The sequence below is a fragment of the Sinohyriopsis cumingii genome, unplaced genomic scaffold, assembly GCF_028554795.1.
Source record: "Sinohyriopsis cumingii isolate HCF-2022 unplaced genomic scaffold, ASM2855479v2 utg000360l, whole genome shotgun sequence".
In the NCBI taxonomy this organism is placed as follows: Eukaryota; Metazoa; Mollusca; class Bivalvia; order Unionida; family Unionidae; genus Sinohyriopsis; species Sinohyriopsis cumingii.
The window spans coordinates 2,667,860-2,691,352 of record NW_028315892.1 but is presented as its reverse complement, the minus strand read 5'-3'; positions in this window follow the sequence as shown (position 1 = coordinate 2,691,352).

The window sequence follows — 23,493 nt, the reverse complement described above, 5'->3', positions numbered from 1 at the left end:
GATATTCAGTAAAAAGAACAAAACCTTCTATTTTGCATTTTCACACATGTCTATTGGCACAGATCGATTTAGTATGATTAGAAACATATCAATTAAAATCAAATTTGTCATTTGATATCAAATGTGTCAAAACCGTTGTTTTTGCGATTGTTATGACTTATTCGCCCATATGAAAAACTTTCGTATAGGTCGGATCTAGGCGCACGGACAGACAAATAAAGACGTGCTTATTAAGATATATACACACATTTTATAATATTGTATAGTTTTAATTCTATAATTCAGATCTCTAATATTAGCATCGAAGTATATGCTACAATCACAAAACGGGAAGGGTGTATTAAAGTAGCAAGCATATGAAGATCGGTAAAGTCGCACCCGATATTCCGTAAAAAGTGGAACTTTTTTATTTTGTATTTTCACACACGTCTATTGGCACAAATCGATTTAGGCAGATGAGAACCTATATATTAATATGAAATTTGTCAAAAGCTGTGTTTGTTTACTATTGGTATAAATTATTCACCTATATGGAAACCGTTCGGATAGGAAGGCATCGGGTGCACAAACAGACATATGAAACCGTACTTAATAAGATACATACACATATTATTTAATGTTGTACATCTTAAATTATATGCTTCAGATCTATAGTATTAGCATCCAAGTATGTGCTACTATCGCAAAACGGGAAGGGTAGATGCACATATCAAGGATATGAAGATCGGTAAAGTCGCAAGCAATAATGAGTCATAAATACCAACTTTTTTATTATTAATTTTCTCGACTTTTTTTGGCACAGATCGATTTAAACTGATGAGAAACCTATACATTGATATTATATATGTCGAAATATATGGTTGTTTAAGATTGGTACAACTAATTTACCTATATGGAAAATCTTTGTGTTGGAAGGTATTTGGCGCACGGAAAGACAAATGAAGACGTACTTAATAATATATGTAAACATGCTATATGCTGTTGTTTAGCTTTAATTTTATGCTTGAAATCAGTAGTATTAGCATCGAAGTATGTTGTAACCCCCCTCCCCTTAGTACGCTACTGCAAGCAGACTTTGTCAAATGCTAAGAGACACTAATTGCTCGAAAATTATAATTTAAAAAATATTTATGTATTTATGGACTCGTATATTATAACCTTATAATGCGCCTTCATTTTCCATCAGGTAGGTCTCCAGGTCGAGTTGTCATGAAAAACAGGAACCAGTATCGTACATTCTTTACTAAGCGACTTCTCCGATGGTGCAATGTGTCTATAGAGCGTCCGCCTCGGATGCGAGGGGTCGCGTATTCAAACCCCGGCCGAATCATACTAAAGACATAAAAATGGTACTAGCAGCTGCCTCTTTTGGTGCCGATCATTAAGAGGTTAGTGTTCGCATTAGTCGGCCCGGTGTCAGGATAGTGTGACTGGGTGGGACAAGTTTGTCTTATGTCCGCTAAAATGCAAAAGCCTACTGAACCAAGTCGAACAGGTTACGTATTATACAACTTATTTTCGAGGTTTCAGCGCCCCCCCCCCCTTAAATGCGTACATATATTATCAGTATACCTCCATGCTCAAGCCTATGCATTTGGGTTACCCCCCCCCACCCCTCTATGCGTACATACTAAATGGACGGCCCCTAACCATTCATGAGATGGTATTGATTCAAATTTACGAGTGCGATTGTGATGTACGCATTTCCCTACACAAACACGGGATGGTATTATTCAACCGTACACGTCCACAAAACTATATATATTTATAGATATATGTATACAACCATGGTACATCAATTAGGTATCTAATTACATAATGACAGTGTAGTGGTTAGCAAATTTGAGAAATATACTTTTTTATTCAGACACCATGCCAAAAGGAAAGAACTAACTTACAGTTTACGCTGAACTAAATTAAATTTACTATTTTTGTTTCCAGCATGGTCGGAATATGTTTACATGTTTCATATTAGGAAACAATTTGCATTATGGCTAAGTATATCTAAGAAGGAAATAAGATGTTCTTACAAACTCTTATTTTGTTGGTGTATTGGTTACCTCTCAACATATGAACCATTCTTTGCCATCTCACGATTATAATCCGTATGTACTTAAGCGTTGTCTCATTTGTAGTGTTAATTTTTAAATGTATACTTTGCTTGTAAAATGATCCCACTTTATATAAATGTACAAACACCGCAATCGTGATGTGCTTACAGGAATACATTCTTCTGAGTTCTACCTAAGTCAGTTATTCAGTATAATTTGTAAAACGATATGGACTGATTGATAAAAGTGACTGTTTTCTTTACTTTGGTTTGTCGCAATATTTTTCTAACACAGTACTAATATACACTGGTCACACATGACGCCCCAAAGAAGCAGTTGTAGTTAATTCTTTTTTACCTGTAGTAATGGGATTTTTACAATATATGGCTGTGGCAGATGTACGTCGATTATCAGACAATGGTCGGCTTTTGTACTATTCGCTTATTTCCCTACTTCGAGTGCGGACTGATTGACCGTTAAGCAAAATCTCAATTAATCTCTGCGATTTATGTGCAACGTACGATATTGTCCCCAGTGTTTATTTAATTCCATCATCGTTTAACAAAACTTCTTTTCTTATCCTCTCTAAATCAACTTTTGTTGACCAAAGACAATACATTTTATAAGCAAGGCAGAACGCAAAATCACATTACCCATCCACGAGTACAATGAAAATATGTAAACAAAAATAGTTAATAAAATTCCAAGGTATGTATAATATTGTAATATATTTTGGAGTATGCGCATTTGTTTACCGCTCTCCATTTTAAGGATTCCTTATATACTTGCTTGAATATGGGAAGTCGGTGCTGAGATTATAGTCTTTAGACCAAAATAATTAGCCAATTACTAGGGGCAAACGTTACGGAGTGAAGTGTAAGTGAGTTTCAAGATGACATGGTTTACTTTTGGTGAATTCATGTAAGAGCCGCATGAGTATCCCTGTCACTCAGTAGTCCCTATTCAAATCTAATTGCGTGAATTGATCGTGTGACTCCAGGTGCAGTATTTATGACTGGAGATTGGTAAATTATACAATGGAATCAACAGAAAAGGACTGTTCCGCCGTCGGCGGGCGCCATTTATTGTTGCTGTGGTGGTAAATATGTTACAAAGTTACAGGCGAAATGAAGCTAAAAATAATGATTTAAAAGGCCTAAGGTGGCGTAGTAAAAACGGTTCCCTGTATTAGGTTGTTGAGTTGTATAGTTTCACGGCGTGAAATACTGGCGGTAAGTTACGGAAAGTTAACGAAGAGAAGCTTTGCAGTTGTGACATTGACATACAATTGGGAAGTTGGGATTTGTGGTCATGTATTAATTAGAGTAACAGTACTGATAGATTGGACGCGTTGGACTTTCCAGTTTGCAGAAGTAGTTGTACAGGATTCCTTTGAATCGGGGAAACCTATGACTCGTAGCGGGATTCGCGCAAGGGCTTGACATCGCTCGGTCAAGAAACCCATTTGGTTGATACAATATTTCTTGCGTGAGCATAATGCAAATATGTATACTGGCTTGCACTGTTTTCAGCTATGATGTACGATGTTAAGATCTCAGTCGGTCAGGATATTCTTTAACAACGGTATCTTTTATCCTAACACGTCTTTCAATACGGTACCATTTACCCCTTGCAATAAAGTATATCAGTTGGAGGTTGAGGATGAACAAATCGATATTGAATTTCTCTAAGTACTGTTTGGTCAATGTTCGGATCTCATTATCTTGTTATTGCAAAAAATATATATTGGTTATAAACAATTACACCTTTAGTTTTATGATTATTTAGACATTCTATATAAATCCAGCATGGTATCAGTTAATATTTCGACGATATTGTTATATGTGACCAGTACATTTGAACATGTATGATTATAAACAGTAAAATTAGGCATTTAAACTGTAGGAAGAAAAATTCTACTGAAAAATGTTTCATCAGCATAAAAAACTAAGGATTGTCAAATCCGAGACTAGCAATATTTTATAGTACCTATATTTGCTCTTTTCAGGCCAAGTTCTCACGTAATGGCTTGTTTTAGTAGATTGCTTGTTTTTGTGTGGGTTTTTTTTGTGCTCCCACACAAAATGCGCATGCGCGGAATTTATTTTCCGTTGCCATGACGTATAAAAGTTACCGGCCATGCACCAACATTTTTCTTTATACATCAGATTTGCATAACATGATTAAAAGTAGTTATACTTGAACAAAAAGAACCAAAAAAAACCTATAAAGTGTACAGAAAAAATAATTTAATTTCTCGAAATAAAAGTATACATCACTGTTACTTAGATACGATTTTCCACCTATAGAGGACGCCAGCAGGAAATGACGTACATTTATCCCCACAAGACGTTGTGTAGGAGGATTTTGATTAGCAAGTGGCCGCATAGCTCAGTTGGTTAGAGCGTCGTGCTAATAACGCGAAGGTCGAAGTACGGGGGGGGGGGGGCGGCACCAGGCAGACCCCCCAACCCACTTTTCCAAAAAATTATAGTGTTTTATGTGTATTTATCCCCCCCATGTGTTGTATGTTTTATATTATGCAAAAGAATTTAGGTCAAAAAAATTTAATTCTCCTTTTTAACGGGGTATTTCTTTTAAAACCTAGTTTTATCTATAGGGTTGTTTTTCCGAATAGGTTTCCATCTTTCCATCACCTGACTTGAAATCCCTTCCCTATACTCTTGGTTGACCTTGGCTAGAGGTCGCCTATATCCCGTGTGTGCTATATATATATATATATATATATATATATATATATATATATATATATATATATATATATATGTATATGCTATAGTTTGTGTATGCTATATTTTGCTTCCATGTTGGGATAGCCTTTATTTTTTCCCAAATCTCCCCAGTAATCTTAGGACCTTATAATCGGATCAAGAAAAGGTTTATTTTTATTTATTTAATATATTTTTGAATTTTGGCTAAGTAACGGTGTATTATAATTTAATTAAGAAAAAAAAAACAATGTGTTCTGTGTGCAAATATATTGTGTCATTATTCACATAGCAGCAGGGAGGGCGTACAGACCAGGTGGCACAGACGAAATTAACCCTTCTAGACAAATAATTTCCGTAGAACCCTCAGAATTCAAAACTAAAGCCTCCTACGCGAAATAATCCGAAAAATTCCCCCCAAATTTGCATTTTTGGACACAAAAAAAATGGCGGCTTTTTTGGGGGGGGGTATTGTAAAATTTATTTGGTATTGCAAATTCCGACTGCGGATGCTAATTTTATTTCACAATAAAACAATATAGTTGAAAATAAGATGAGTCGAAAAGTTAGCACAGTTGGAGAACCTCATTCTGCCAGATTAGCGCGAGAGCAATTAGCGGCATTAAAGAAGTTCATTCCGACAAAACGATTATTTAAGAGAAATGTTCGTGGTTACGAAGATATGCAGCATGGAATTTCAGAAACTTCGGCAAAATGGTTGAAGCCAGTGACCGGAACAATTGAGCAGGTTGTATATGGCGACGAAAAAGATCCAGATGCCAGAAAACGTGGAATCTTTCCTATGTTGAAAGGTATTGAGGATCAATCACGAACATTACCCGAGCGATTAGCAATAGCAGCAGCGGCGCAACAACTTGCAATTGATGATGGAGGACAACCTGGAGGAAAAAAACCTGGAGGAAAACCTTTAATGATAAAAGGAAAGTTTAATATTGAGAATTTAAGAGAAAATTTTACCGAGGAGGGATGGAATATGATATCGCGACCTCTCTCGGCATTGTATACTATAGAACAAATTGGTGATTTTGCGGAAAATTATTTTAGCGATCGAAATGAATATTTGACTCCAATAGGAAAAAAAAGATATGGGACTCGTGATAATTGGTACAGCATGGTATATAAAGTTTATACGGGAAAAACACATGTGAGTGTAGTAACGGATCCGCGTTACAGAAGATTTTTAGAAGCGGCAAGAGATACACAAAGATTTAATAAGCAAGTAGCGGACGAAAGAAAACAAGAGGAGAAAGAAAGAAAACAACAGGAGAAGAAGGAAAAAACTAAAAAACGAGGGAGAAAAGAAACACTACAGGAAGATATTCAACCACAGGAGCCAATATTTCAACCAGAGGAATTAGGAGTTAGACCAACACCTAAAAAACGAGGAAGAAAAGCAGCACCACAGGAAGATATTCAACCACAGGAGCCAATAATTCAACCAGAGGAATTAGGAGCTAGACCAAAAGAAAGAACTCCACCTCAGAAAAAGGAGAGAAAATCGAAAAAGAAAAAAGATCAGAGTGATGAATCCAAATCACCCGCTGTTGATTTGTATGAATTCGATCCTAATTTATCCGCCGATAACTATTTGAGGAGTGGAATTTCGCATTTAATCAGTAACTATGATTCAACAGTTGGAATGGCTGCGGATGATTCTGAAGATAATAAAAGATTTTTTTTGAAAGGAGAAATTTTTGATAAAATCACTGAAGATGCTGAATGGCTGGCGGTAATGTATTTTGGTAGTTTGAAAAAACCAGTAGTTTATGGAGATAAAAGTTTTATGAAATTTATAAGGGATGTTGGTAACAAAAGAAGAGAAATAATAGATGAGAAGTATAAAATTCGTCAATCACCTGTAATGGCGAAAGAGACATTTATCCCCCAGTTTCCTCCTCCTTCCTTCCATACCCCTTCAGGACAACCACCTGAGGGTTTGCCACCTAAAAGTAAAAGTTCATCACCTAAAAGTAAAAGTTCATCACCTAAAAGTAAAAGTTCGTCACCTAAAGATGAAAGTTCTGATTCATCCTCCTTTGATATTCGCCACTCTATTGAATTTCCTGAAATACGTGAAAAGTTTTATCCTCACGTAGAACGCCCCTGGTATATGGACCCACCTCCGGAACCAACAGCTTCAAACTACAGGGGTCCCACTGAGAAATATTTATTATACGATCCTGAGGGTAAAAAACTAGAAAGACACCCGGCTGGGACTCCCCCATCTCCACCAGAAATATATTCACCACGGACGTCGTCGGGAACATCGCCGGGATCATCATCAGAGGAGAAGAAATCTTCAACGCCGTCAGACGATTTATTTTACGTAACGCCATTGGAATCTCCAGAAACAAAAAAAACAGGAAGTGGATATTCAGTTTGTCCCGATAGTGTTGTCAACGATGTATCTCGCCTCGAAGTATTAATCGGAGGAAAGCGAGCCGGAAATAACTCCCGTGAGATAGTCAACGAAGCATCAGATATTTGTCAGCGATTATTCCGTGGTGGTATCATCGATTCTCACATTTACAAGGAGTTTGTCGATGAACTCATCGATTAAATCAATACAATTGAAATAACATGATTATTCATAAACATCAACGCAGACCTAATCAGGTCCGCATAGTAAACTCTCGATTGCCAGTATACAAATATATTCACGGTAATGGATTCGGCGATATCATTGGAAGTCTTGTCACGCGAGTAATACCTAAAATTGGACCCGTGATTAAGCAATTTGGGTTGAAAGCGATAGGAAAGATCGGTGAGACTGCTATTTCTGGTATCGGTAATTTGGCCAGTAAAGGCTTCAACGCTATCAAAAATAAAATATTAAGTTTAGTACGCAAAAAGCAACCTGTTAAATTACCTATTACCAGAGAAATGCCACCTGAAGTCAGTAAGGCCATAAATGATGCGGCAAATAAAAAAATAAATGATCTAGCACAGGAAGCTGCTATAACAAATCTAGCGCAGGAAGTTGCTAATACAAATCTAGCGCAGAATGTTGCTAATACAAATTTAGCAAATACAAGTTTTGTTTCAGGTAGTGGTCTTCGTTTTAGACGATATTATTAGTAATAAATGTTCGCACAAGTGTCAAATGAAGTATTTGATATGGACGAGCCAGTAGGTAGGGACACATCAGTGCGAGATTTTCAGTATTTCTCGTACGATGTAGTTGAGCCAGATTCAAGAAATCGGAAGGAAATTCAAGTCCACGATACAACAAGATATTTTCTTCCATCTGAGGCGTATATCGAATTTGTTGGTAAAATTGTAAAGGCAGCTGATGGTACCAACTACGATGCAAATTTTGGTGTTGGTTTTGTCAATAATGGTATCATGGCATTATTCAAGAATGCCACTTACATGATTGATGGAAGAGAGATTGAATCAATTACGAACAACGTTGATATAGCAACGACTATCATAGGTCTAGCAAGATACTCGGATGATTTTACCAGATCAGCCGGTCCTAGTATGATGTTTGCCAAGGATAATTCCAACTACCCTGAACATTTACCATTTGATATTGGTAGACCGGTAGACCCCGCTGGCCAACCCGCTGATGTTCATTCAGTGATGATTGCCCCCAATGGCAATTACAATCTTGGATTTGCCATAAGAAAAAATATGTTGAAGGGAGATGAACGAAAATTCTCCTGTGCAATTCCATTATCTCATATTTTTGGATTTTGCAGACATTTCAGAAAAGTTATTTACGGAGCGAAGCATACGATATCTTTCGTTCGAGATGCCAATGATGACAGAGCCATTTGGCGAGATCCTGGTGATCCTGGTAAAGTTGTCCTTGAAAAAATTACCTTGTGGATGCCAGCAATAGTTCCATCGATGATCATAGAAGAAAAATTATTATCATTTATGAATCAAGGAGGAAAATCCATCATGTCTTGGTTGACAACAATGACTGACTCCAACGAAAATGTTAATTTGGACGGAATTTTTACCTGGCGAATTGCTTCACAGCAAGGCTCTTCCGCACCTAGACATATCTTTGTTGCTCTGCAAAGCATGATTAGAGACGATCAATTACATAGTAACATGATATTCGATAGATTAGAGGCAACAAATGTATCGTTGAGAATAAATGGCCAACAGGAGCCATCCGAGGAAATAGCCATCGATTTTGAGAACAATTCGACGGCACGCGCGTATCATCGATTATTAAGTTTTATGGGACGTGATCAAAATATTGATACCGGATTGCAAATATCACAGTTAGATTTTAATACTCTCTATCCCATCTATTACTTTTCCCTGGAACATCTCGATTTGGTAAAGCAGTCTGTCGTTGATATTCATTTCAAAGCCAGAATTAACACAGGAGGACCAGCAAGAGCAATCGCAGTTATTCTTAGTGATAGAACAATGATCCTAGAAGGTATTAGTGGAAGAATGAGAGTCATCGATGCACCCGTAGAGAACATGTAACAAAATTCTAAATTTAGATTAAGTGATTATTAATAATGCCATACGATCACGTCAGCGTAACTCTGACTCCCGGTCAGGTGAAAAAACTTCATACAGCAACAACAGCGCGACGAGGTTTAAGTTTAACCTTAAAAAGTAATCAACTTCACGGTGGACCTAACAAACTATCGTTAACTAAAAATCAACATGGACATTTCACCAGAGCCAGATCAGCAAATACTGGTATTCGCTTGAATCTCTCGATAGGTGCAATCAGAGATATGATCAAAGTAGGTGGTATTTTTCCTTTATTCGCCGCTATTCCAGGATTGATAGCTGCGGCGGCTCCCGCGATTGCAAAGGCAGTAGGATTAGGTGCACTTGGAGGGATAGGTTCTGCATTAGGAAGAAAGGTCGTCGGAGGAAGATATCGCAAAAAAAAGGGAGGATTTCTCTTCCCCTCTCTTCTCGCAAAATTGATGCAGCCGCAACAAGGATCAGGACTTTACCTAAGACGACCCCCATACGGATCCGGTCTAAGTCGAGTCTACCAGCCTCAAATTTAGATTTAATAAGTGAAGCAAAAAAAAAGAAAATAAAATTTTTCAGAGGCGTATTTATGCGAGATCAACTACCAGATAAACCAAATCCCACCGAGACAGGAATAATAAATCTTGATAAAAATTCTGGTCCTGGCACTCACTGGGTTGCGTATGCGATTAATCCTCGCGAAATCATTTACTTCGACTCATACGGATTAGCACCGCCAAATGAATTTATCAAATATGTGTCAAAATTAAAACTTCCAATTTGGTATTCAACACTTCCAACACAAACATTAGCGGATCCACCAATATGCGGCCCGGAGTCAATTAACGTCCTTGATGCAATTTCAAAATCATCTCGTCCTTTTCGCAAAATTTTATTTGAATATACCGTAGATAAATATCATGGTTGATATTTACGGTAGATCTCTCTTCAGAAAAGAAAAAAAGGGAGCAGTCGACATCGATACATCAAAGTTTGCAACCAAGAGCGATATTAACAATCTTTTATCGCTGTCAGAGGTGGATCCTGGCGAAGTTGCTGTTTTTCAAAATACAGAAGGGCGATTACAAACTAGCAACGTCAAAATAACTGACATAATCAAGCGAGACGAATACCGCGATCACATTAGTCAATTTACTCGCCAATCGGAGATGGTATTAAAATCTGTTGCTGATATCGCCGATATTATAACAAAGTTACCCCTGAAGGCTGATAAAACATTACACGACGAACTTCAAGATAGAATGACAAAAAGACTTAACAAACTAAATAACGATCTTAAAAAACTTGACGATATTTTAGCTAAATTTAGCAAAAAATTTGACGAGAATATAAAAACATCCATTGATACTTCCTCCGCATCAGATCAAGCATCATATGACGATCTTAGCGAGAAAATAAAAAAAATCAACGAGGAAATTACTAATATTCTTGCCGAAATTAACGAAGTAAATATCTCGATGAGTCAGAAAATCGATAAAACATCAATCGACGATCTCAACAAAAAAATAAAAAAAATCAACGAGGAAATTACTAATATTCTTGCCAAAATTAACGAAGTAAATATCTCGATGGGTCAGAAACCATCGATCGACGATCTCAACAAAAAAATCAACGAGGAAATTATTAAACTTGGTAATGTTGTTGTTCCTGAATTTACCAGGGGGATTAACGCGATGCAAGTACAAATAAAATCCATCAACGATGAAATTAACGTGGTACGTGAATTAGCGCGTCAAAAGTTAGATACATCAACGTACGATGAAAAAATTCAAGATTTAAAAACAAAAATATCGTCAATGAACCTTGGAAGATTATCGCGAATTTCGATACCAACGGAGGTAGAAACAAAAAATCTTACCTGTAGTGTGCCACTTGTGGTAGAGGTACGAAAAGAGGCATGGTGGACACCCGAGAATAACACATTTACATTTAACCCGCCAATTAGTGGATATTATCGAATATTTATTCAATCTATGGCAAATTTTAAGGTAAATACTAATAGTGGCACCTACGGAGAAAATTTTAATTATATTATACACAAAGGTTATGATAATATATTTGTGTTGGAACCACCAGATAGAACCAATATGGGACCGTTTGGTTATAGTATAGTTTTCGAATTTTTAGCCGAATATAGGAAGTAATTATGCAATTGTTATCGTAGATTAATAAATGACCGCATCGGATTACCGTTACAATCAGGCGCGATCATGGCAGGATTCGTTGCGAAAACAACTTGACGATTATCAGATAAAAATAAATAAATACCAGCGCAAATTAGTTATCATTGATGTTGCTGTTTACGCAGTATCTGCTGTGGTCGCTGGTGCAGGAATAATTCTATCCGCGGTAACAATGATAGCGCCAATCGTAGCAACAATAATAATATCGTCAACAACAGCAATCGCGGGTGTTCTTAATATCATCGCGAAAAAAATATCATCGTGCACAAGTGAAAAGTTATCTTCGTACAAAAGTAAACTAACTAAAATCAATGACGCATACTCGAAATTATCATTGTTACTTTCTGAAAGTCTCAACGATGGTATTATATCCGATCTAGAATTTTCTTCAATGATTAGTATTTACTCGGAGATTGAACAAATGAATATTAATAATGTCCGAGTTAGCCCAGATCGTGACAAACACAACACCGCCGACAACAACGTTAATATCGCTAAGTTCAACGAAACCCGAGTTTAGTATTAATTTTTCAACACCAATTAACGTTAACGAAATTGCATTAACACAGTTGCGTGTCTACAATAGCTGGCCCAATGTTAGATCGAAATCATTTGGTAATTTGATGCCAAATAATTCACTTGTTTTTGCAAATAAAAATAAACCCGATGGAACACCCGATTGGATCGTTGTTGGTATACCAACGGGCAGTTATGAAATTGATCAACTGAATAATGAGTTTACCACTAGAATATCAAATTTAACCGGCGATGCTACTCCGGGAATAAAAATATCTGCACATGATCCAACACTATCGTCAATGATAGAAGTGAAATCACCGTACGTGGTAGATATTTACCAATCATCGATTAGAAATATATTAGGTTGGCCCGAGGTTGCACCTCTGATAAAACCAAAGAAATCGGATGTTATTATTCCAGGTTGGTATGATGAAACTCTTCCAGAACTACCGGAACCAAAAAAGGAAGATTTTACAACCGACGAAGGATGGTATGGAGATATCAAACACAAGCCTCTGATCCACAGCGCCATCAATCTCATGAATAACCACAAATTTAACCTGGTAATGTTCGCTTTCACTTTTATTAACGAAAGAATTCTCTCATGGTTGCCTCTTCCTAAAATCCCCCCAGATGTGAAAATCTTCGACGCTACCCACATTAACAGGATAATAGCCCCCATAGACGGTATCTTGGTAAGAAGAACACTAGACGAGTTTATTCAAGAACACGAATTACAATTAAATTTATTGCGCGGATCATTTCATGAATGCATCCTAAATAAATCTGGTTCATGTAGCGAAATTATAAAACACGTGAAAATTTTAAATCAACTTGCAAATGATATTGAATATTATCATGATATGTTTATTCAGGCGATAGTCGACGATATATCAATTGCCGACTATGTTCTTCCTATTAGCAAATTCGAGTTGATCAAGAACTCGGGTGAGAAACAAAAATTCATGAGAGTATTTGAATTAACCGAGGAAACACTGCCAAAATTTAAATTTCCTAATTCTGATTTTGATGCGATGAGAAAATCCGTCACTGATACCATCGATGATTTATTTCCGAAATTACATGCCACATGGACCAAAAAAATACATTCAGAATTGATTCTTAAACACAATAACGATCCTGACAAAGGTGGACGGCATATATCGCCGGGTATCGTTAATATAACGGAAGTTATCGCGATTTATCTTCACGCGGATGTTGTCGAGGGTAGTTATAATGCTGATGCGTCAGAATCAAATCAAGCTCATCAGGGTTTTATTTTATATTCATTTTCACCTAGCGCATCTCCTGGTTTTTTGATAATAAAAGAACCAATGAATCCGTTTTACCTGCGATGTCATAATCGATTATTGACAAGAATAAATTTCAAACTAACGGATCAGAAAGGAAATTTACTTGATATACGAGGAGAAACTGTAAGTATCAATCTTTTGGTGAAATCGTGAGAATCTCTGATTTTTAAATCACAAGTGAGATTTTCCAAATCTGTATCCCAGAAATATTTCTGGGGAAAAAAATAAATAAAACCCAGGAGAATTTTCAAAAAATTAATCTTTTTTTTTTGTTTTGCGGAGATATTCAATTATTCTTCGTCACTCTCCGAATCAAATATTATTGGTACATAGGAGAATTCGATCCAATTGCCGAGATTATATGAAAATGTAGCGTGGATTATTTTTTCTGCCGCTCGCCGCACTGATGCTGAACTAATATTATAATATTTCGCAGCTGATTTCATCGATTCGAAAGCGATCTCCTCACCTGTTTCTCGATTTATCGATTTAACCGCCTTAGCTGGTCGCCGTCCGCTACTGGTATTACCAAATCTTGCATTTTCACTCGGAGTTACCGCGCGAAGATTAGAAAGTTTGTTGTTAAGTTTATTTCCGTCAATGTGGTCGATAACCAAATTATCCTTGATGATTCCATGAAAACACTCGAATATAAATCTGTGAGAAAGATAATTTATTCTTTTATTCTCGTTGAAGTTACACGCCAAATACCCCGAATTACAAACATTACCGAGATGATACTTTGTTTTGATATTTCTGATATTACCATCGGCAGATGCTTCGTAATTCTTAATGGTAGGATGAGATCTATACTCGTGTGAGATTTTCATTGCAGGGATCGTTGATTTGTGATTCATATATGATATTCTGTTTGTTTAAATCGTAATTTGCTTTGAATCGATTAATATAATCTTCCTCACATTTTATCACTGACGAGGATCTTTTTTCATAATATCTCCGTAACTCACGATATTTTTTCCCTCCACAAGAGAAACATAATCTTGTTTTTCCTCGAATACCAACTTGGCAAACTAAACATCGCTGTGGTCCTTTGTTACCTCGTCGAATTTCGTATATATGAGCGCCACAATATTCACCTCTGCAGGATTTGTTACATGATTTTGTTGATCCAACTGTTATCCACGCGCATTGCTTCATTATATTTAGATATTTGTCTAAAATATAATAATGGATTTATTTGATCTTGATGAGGCAGAATATATCATTCCTGAAGTTGATAGTGCGAAGAAGGAATTTTTCGATGATGGAGCGATTCATGTTTGGTCGACATGGAAAACTAATTTCGTTGATGCTACGATGAATCTGGAGCGAGCGAAGAAGATAATCGAACATATAAAAAACTCACACAAAGAAGAGAGATTTATTTTCGGAATAAAATTTATTGCACAAATGCCCGATGACATTTGGATTATTCGTGATAAACGAGATCCGGTACGTGGCGGTAAGAAAAATGTTGTTCTTGATAAAAATTCGAAACCGGGATTGCTGCTGGGGATTGATGGTCCTTATTATGCTAGGGCGTATCCTTCTAGTGCTGTTGTCTATGGAATTTATCGACTGAATAATAATCCTGATGTGAAAAATCTACCTGCGATGAGGGAATCTCCGATGATAAATTGTGTAGCTGAGCGAGTTATCGAGCACATGAAAAATGCTCGTCGCGGATCTGGTCTGACTCAATTGAGATTGGATAAAATTAATTCATGGGCAAAGACAGTTGTTGATGGCGCATCAATCGATGATGTTGCTGCGTTAAGTAAGAAACTTAAATTTCCTATTACGGTTAAAACACTATCGGGTGAAATATTATATTCATCGCCGTATAATTCTCGAGGAACACCAATCGAAATTGTTGATCATAATTCACATGCGTGGAGTCAGTCGGTAATGATATTCCCACGAGATCGTGTTGTTAAGTTTTATCCCGTGGAATCCAAAGATAGTTCCGATGCAATGTTTAGATATATCAAACTATTAGCCAAGTCCGATCCAATATCGATTTGGTTATTCTCGAGCGAAGAAAGATACGATCAATTTATCTTGCCACGCGGAGATATTTACCGAGATGAAATATTACATGAATCGATGAAAAATATCGCGGTGAAGTATTCATCAAATCCAGATCGATTACTGACAAATTGCTTTACCATTTCGTCTGTTGCTGCTCATGCTGCTAGAGAAAGAAATTCGTGGAAACCTACAAGAAATGAATTTCTCAATGATATTCAACTTAGCTGTATCGAATACGGCCATGGAGGACTATGGAATACCAAATACTATTTCGAAGATATGATTTCCGTTGATATGAGCGCATGCTATCCTGGAAGTTTCCTTGGGTATGGCGATTGTGCAGATTACTTTGCTAAATTCGGCCATCCCACCAACGAGATGACTAGAGTTGCAATTAACGGACAATTACCTGATTTTGTAATGACAGGATTCGCTCATGTTACTTCATTCGAACTTGCTGAAAATTTGCATAAAATTTGTTATATTTGGTTTGGTCGGCATTTATCTCAACGCAGATGGGTCCCTACGGTATTGTTGAGATTTATGTTGGATTCGTCGATGTTGATATCATTGACGGTAAGTGAAGCGATTATATCGTATAGAAAGCAGACCGAGGTGTGGTTACCCACGGATTGTGAGAACGCGAAAGATATTGGAAGAAAAATAATTGGTAAATTTACTCAAGGAGGATCAGTTGATCATAAACATCGCCACGCTAGGTTATTTATCAATGATGCCGAGATGGATTTTATTATTGCTGATACAGTGTCTCGTGGAATATTTTGCAGTAGAGAAAATATTATTATTGATGGAGAAAAATTGGGTACAGTGATCACTTATCTCGATGGAGAATCCGCGCAGTATACTCATTTAAGATCATCGATGCTCGCTTATGTGAGTATTAATTTGCTGTCAATGATAAATAAATTTTCTGATATCGCGGTAAGGGTTGCAACGGATTCATTTTATATTGATAAGAAATATCAGTGCAGATTAGAAAATTTAATCACCGATGGTTCTTGGGGAACTTGGAGAATAAAAAACGAGGATATTCTAGATTATTGTGAGGACGCGGATGTAGAAGATTGCGATAAGTTTCATAAAGATAAATGTGATGAAATATCAACAGCATCATCTGCGTTTGATCCGATTTCACGAAACAAATTCGTTTACCTAAATGGTCCTGGCGGTAGTGGTAAAACAACACGAGCAATAAACTTATTTTCAAATTCTGATATGATCGTGTTAACTCCAACTCACAGACTAGCAAGAGAAATAAAGCAGCGTGGTGTTAATTCTTGTACTTATCACAGTTATTTCAAATATAGTGGTGGATTGTGGGATCCGGCTCGAATGGGAAACAAGTACGTTAATAAGATTATAATATTTGATGAAATTTGCACAGTAAATTTAGTTATACTAAAATCATTCCTAAGTTGGTTGGAAGAGAAAAACACCGCAGTAATAATGTGCGGCGATCACGGCCAACCTGATCCTATTGATGGCGAATCTCCTCATAGATGGCTTAGAAATTTTGTGGATTATTATGAAGAGATTGATACTGATTATAGATCTAATGATATTTTACTAACCGAGTTTAAAAAAATGATTCGGTTGCAACCTAATAAGTTTCAATGTGATGTGATGAGAAAAATAATTGATGAGACTCCGATGGATAATTTTCTAACTTTGTGGCGTCCAGATCATTTGATTGTTGCTAGCAGAAAAATTATTCGTGATACTATTCAGGAAATACTATTCAAACTTCACTGTGAGAAATTTCCAACGTTGAAGGTTCCGTTATGCTACAGGCCCGCTGATACTAGAAAACAAAATATTAATGTTATTTTGCCATGTGGAGAAGAAAAAATATTAGTTTTAAACGATATTATTTTCGTTGATATTAATCTTGTCAATGATGCGATAAACGCAGAAAGATCGCCATGGAAACTTGGATACGCAGCAACGATTCACTCGTCACAGGGATTAACAGTAGATGGCCAAGTTTGGATTGTCGATGATAGAATTTCCTGGTCAAATTTAGTTTATCTGGCCGTGTCTCGAGTAAGAAAATTATCTCAGTTAGGTAGAATTAGATTTCACATTAACGAAGATGGCGGTAATTGAGTATCCTTTGGAATTACTTGTAGTTCCTCTTTGGTAAATCCTCGTTGTGGTGCTAATGAATCTAGAAAATAAATTGCTGGCCTTCCCGATGATCTTGTTACGGCCGATATTTTATGTGTTGTAACACTCCAGTTTGGATCGGTTGCTCTTTTTTTGCCACCCTCGGCTTCTCCTTCTTTATACAAATACCTTACAATAACGCTACCTAGCACCGGCGAAATTATTGAACTTCGCTTTAGTGGTATATTTGGTTTTGTAATTGCAATTGCGGGTTTCATTGATATTGTTCGTGTTACTTCATTATTTAGCGCGTTAATCACGTGAGGTAATCTTGTTACCCAATCGTGAGATCGTTTATCTTGAATAAATTCTCTCGCATACTGATATCCGAATAATCGTTCTGCAAGAGTTTTATTGAATCTCTCAACGATAGCTTGATTGTGATGAACACCTACAATACCGCGACGGATTTTAACATTATTCTTTTTCATCAGTGAAGTAACCGCGCCAAGAAATTCTCGACCTGGATCAACCTGGAGAAGCTTCGGCCATGTTAATGGAGATCGTGAATAAATTTCGCTAAACGCCTTAGCAATATCTGTTGCTGTTTTATTCGATAACGGTTCCGCTTCCTTGTATCTGCTAGCAATATCAACAACCGTCAACACGTATTTATATGTGACTCCGTCAACGGTATCGTAAGGAAGAAACATAAGATCAGCCTGATGGACTTCATTAGGGACGCTGACAGAGAAACTCGCATATGATATTTTCTTAGGCGGAGGAAGATAAATTTGCCAAACTGCTTGCCTCGATAGCCACGATTCAGCGACAGATTGCTTTACTTTTGCTGCCTTAGCAAGTTTGGCTATTGCTGATTTTCCTCGCCAAAATCCTCGCGGAGAATAATATATTTGCTCCATTATAAATTACCAGCACCTAGTACTAATTTACCTTTCATTGCTCCTTTTATCAACCAAGTTGCCAATTTCTCTTTGAAATTTTTATCAGGAATAGCATCTATTGCGTGAATTAATTTAATATCAGCGAGATGTCTTTGTTGTAAATCTCCGCTGCGATATGCAAGATCGTGATAGTAGCATGCGTTATCGATAGCGTTTACTGGATCCTCGCCAGGATTTGGTTGATTATTATCGTTAAGTCTTATATCTAGCCTTGTACCAGGTCCGCAGTAATTATATCCTGGTAAATGTTTCTCTCCGGGATATTTCGCCCAGGGAGCTCCAGGCAGATTTGTTAAGGAGGTTGCGATGTCTCCTCCGGTTCTACTTTTTTTTTTACAAATCTAAACTTAATTGTCTTGCAAACTTCACATTCTCCCTTGATTGCATTTCTGTTGTTGCGTGTAACGACTTCGATTGGATTTAGCGTGGCAGTTCGAGTACGACACTTAACACAATATGAATCCATAATATTCTAATAACATGAATGTAATTGATTTTTCAGCCACAAAGAAACGCGAGCAAGTGAAACACATCGATGCATTACCAAATTCGATAAGAATGATAATCATTGGACCATCTGGTTCTGGAAAAACGCAATTGTTGCTAAATTTGATAATGAGATGGTTAAAATGGGATAAATTATATTTAGTTGCGCCGTCTGTTGATGATCAGCGATGTTATCAAGTACTAAAGGAATTTAGCGATAATACTGAAGATGGCACAATAGAATTTATAACGGATATCAATGAGGCTCCATCAGTGGAAAGTTTAGACGGCGATACTAATAATCTTGTTGTTTTCGATGATGTGATGCTGGATAAGCAAACTAACCCAGCTAGGATATTCTCGCGTGGCCGACACAAGAACACCGATGTGATTTACGTGACACAGCGATATACGCAAATTCCGAAGGTAATTAGAGATAATTGTAATATTTTATCAGTTTTCAATGGAGTTGATACTCACACGCTGAGGAATATTCATCAAACTTGGTGCAACGGCGATATGGACATAAATAAGTTTAAAAATTTCTTTAGTCACGCTCAGGCGACACCGCACGGATTTGTCACGATTAATCTTCATGATCCGCGTAGTAGGTATCGAATCGGTCTTGATCAGATTTACTCATAAAATTGCAGTCGGAATTTGCAATACCAAATAAATTTTACAATACCCCCCCCCAAAAAAGCCGCCATTTTTTTTGTGTCCAAAAATGCAAATTTGGGGGGAATTTTTCGGATTATTTCGCGTAGGAGGCTTTAGTTTTGAATTCTGAGGGTTCTACGGAAATTATTTGTCTAGAAGGGTTAATTTCGTCTGTGCCACCTGGTCTGTACGCCCTCCCTGCTGCTTTCACATATTGGATTTGTAAATTGAAATCCGCTGTACTCGAGTTGGAGTCCATACACTTTTTTATTTGCTTGTATTTCTCCCACCTAGAGTTAGGCCGTCTCAAATTATTTATTGGATTTCTGCCAAAATCTCTAAAAATGGTTGTTCTTCCCCCCCCCCCCCCCACACACACACACATACACACACACAGTGGGGATTTACCGTGCAGTGCGAGAGCTGCACATTTTGAGCAAATAGAATTAGAAGAGAGACTTATTAGATCCTTTGTTTTCGTGTATGTATGTAAAGTTTCCTATATGAGGTGTTTTTCCCGACTCTTTCATAGCCCCATGACGTCATTATCTCGTACTTTTCCCATATAGTTTCTCTGTCCCGATAATTAGGATTTGTGATAGTTTACGTAATATAATTAAAGTCTATTTAATTATTTAATTTTAATTGTAATGGATAATAAAAAGAAACTGAAGCTGTTTAGGAAAATTTATAAGAAATTAAAAGGGTGGCGGCTACAGCAGATTCCAATCCGGGGTGGGGGTATGAGGGCAAGGGTTCACTTTGTGATGGTCCCCTTTAAGGGGAGATTATCCATTGCCCCATCTCCCTCCCCTTCTTTTCACCCTTTGCAGCCCCGTCCCTCCCATTCACAAATCTTCCTAGAAGTTCTTTTTTCTAATTAATTTGAAAGGATTACAAAAAAATTTGCCTATTCATTTTTTTTTTATGTTTATGACTTGGTCACACGCCATCATGGTTTTAGTTATGTTATCTGTTATTTTTCCTATTAAAGTTTTGTTAAAGTTGCCGTCTTGATATAAAACTTGGTTTCTTCTGTATTTTTATTTCTTGGATATCTCCATAATTAATTGTATCCTGTCTTGTTTCCTAAACTCGCACTGTGCCATCGCATGATATTTTGTGAAGTTCGCACATTTGCACATGAGATATTTTACATGTATGCATATGTCGTGTAGATATTTGAATATCAAGCTTTGTATTTTTGGAGAGCCGATGTTGGTCCAGTACCTCCAAGGTCTGTCCCAATTAACCGAGATATTTCCTCCTCTACTTTATTTTTAATTTTAGAGGTTAAATTTTCCCTTATCCAATTAAATGTTTCCTTAGTTTCAATTCCCCAAAGTTCCTCATTTTCCCTATATTTACATAAAAGTTCCTTTATACTTCTAAAGGTCCTTGTTGTTTCTAGTCTTTTTACCAGTTTATTATTTTTGTAGATGTCACTTATGTTTTTCATGCTAAAACCAAACCAGTAAATGTATAAAGCTTCCTAAGGGGTTTTGGGTTGGATATTTACTTCTTTTACATTATAAATTAAATACTAGAGAGGAGGCCTAACTCGAATCGGGAGAAACACAAATAAATAAAGAAAGAAAGTGCGGACCCTGACTCGAATACAGCCTACCTCATTTTGAAAATAGACTTTAATGTGAGAAACGCCACACCATAGTCAATCACATAAAACAAAAGGTTTTATTTTAATTTCAAATGGTAGTATACCGTTCAACTCGCATGAATTCTAAATTGCAAATTAATTCAAAAGCAACTAAATTTATACCAGGACAAACAAATAAATCTGAAAAGTCCATAGAAAAATATATATTAAGACAACAGAGACAAATTTGACATAGTATTGCTGTCCCTACACACAGACTATATAGCATACACACACCATAGCATTGATACACATAGCATACACGGAACATAGAAAATTCTTGACAAAGATCACTAAAAATCAAGGATATGAAATCTGAAAATGGGAATAAGACCCATGTTTCAGACTACTACCCTTTAGAAAACACTAGGACTAATTATAAACTAAAAGTTTGATCAAAATTCCTTTTTTAAACTTTAAACAAGCACACACATCTTGGGGTATACAAGAGTACATGAAAACACTTTATTTTCTGTGGGGGGGGGGGGTCATCTGTCTGGTGCCCCCCCCCCCCATGATACTTTCGTAACTCATACTAGCGAAAGATTATCATTTGCACTCACATTGTATGTTCTTTAAAATAATGATTTCTTTTTTTATTTGCGAGATATCGTCGTATAGTTAACCTGGATACAATATAATCTTGGTCCGTTTGCACCTTGAAACTTATCATGCGTGAATGGCAGGCGCCTTCAAGCAATCTGGTGATATTTTCGTCTCTTTTGCGATATTTTTTTTTATCTGACATTAGCGATACACACACAGTAAGGATGCATACGCATGCTGGCATCCGCTACATTTACGGAGTTCGTTGATATATTTTGTTCTGTAAATTTTGCATGATGAAAAAAGAAGGAATACATTATAACAATGCAAGGTTAGTTTCTTTTATTTTATTTTCAATCAAGTGTTTGTTTATTGTACCGTGCCGGGGCGGGGTGGGATGGGGGGGGGGGGGCACAAATTCAACACAAAATTAGTTCTTTTCTTATCTGCATGGAATAATGGAGCAAATATGATTCACGATATTGACTAGTAATAACAAGCTTTCAATTTACGCGCGCACACACGAAGACAACTTGAAAAATAGAAACAAACAATAAAATTAACTGGTAACTTCGCACTTGCTCAAGGCTTTGTAGTTACAATGGGGGGGGGGGTCTGTGCTATTATCTGGTTAGGCATGCCTATTTCGCAGAAATACAAACAAATCTTTTGAGATGAGCATAAAATACAATTATTTCTTTTCCTCCATACATTTACGATGCTCTCAAAGGACCCACATATTTAGGTAAAAGTATGACCGTTACCAGGCGTTACCGAGTTGAAAATATGCCGAGTAAACTTACGAATTACGCCACGTACAATGTATAAACAACACTTGGCAACTTTTAATGATAAAAGATGGTGTTTTTATTTATTTACTTATTTATTTAGTTATCAGAACTCTTTCAGAATAACAATGTAACTGCCGATTATACAGCTCGCCTCTAAGAAGATTTTCGTAGTTTCCAACTGCCATGCATAAAATAAGTTTATGCCAAAGTGATCGTGACCTACAAAATGTTGGCCATTGTCACAGGGCATAAAATTCATAAAACAATAAAGAGCATTCCTTTTTGTTCTACCAAAGCAGCGGAACCATAATGAGTTGATAAAACACAAGGATATGTGTTGTTATTTTGCAAACCATTGCTAATAAAATCAGCTTCAGAAACTATTATTATTGTCCGCCCTAGAGGAAAGATTTTACAAGGTGGAAATCACTGACTGTCAGTATCCCTGGAATGACAACCAGTATGACAACTATAACTAGTTTGTGCATCAGTAAATAATCTTGAGTAGCCACTGCACCTGAAATGCGTGCAGTCCATTCATCGAATACCTCCTATTCATTCATTGTATAATACACATTTTACTTACTAAGAATACCCTATCACAGTATAAATGTTTAGTCATAAATCGGGAAAGTTTACAACTGTATATGCATATTTATTTCTATTTTAACCGTACTGTCATAAAAGTACTTCTGTGGAGGCTAGTGTGTATATGTCATGATGAAAGCTTATGTCATTAATAGTTTTCTTTCTTTGCTCTTTACAAAAAATCAAAATAATAAGACTTTCGTTCATCTTTTGTTAGATTTCATATTTTCTTGAGAATTTTTTAAAAAATGTATCTGGAAAGTAAACATAAAAATACGATAATTTAAAAAATGAAATTTGGGTCTCCATCTAAAGAATTTATATATTCTTAGTTACTACTC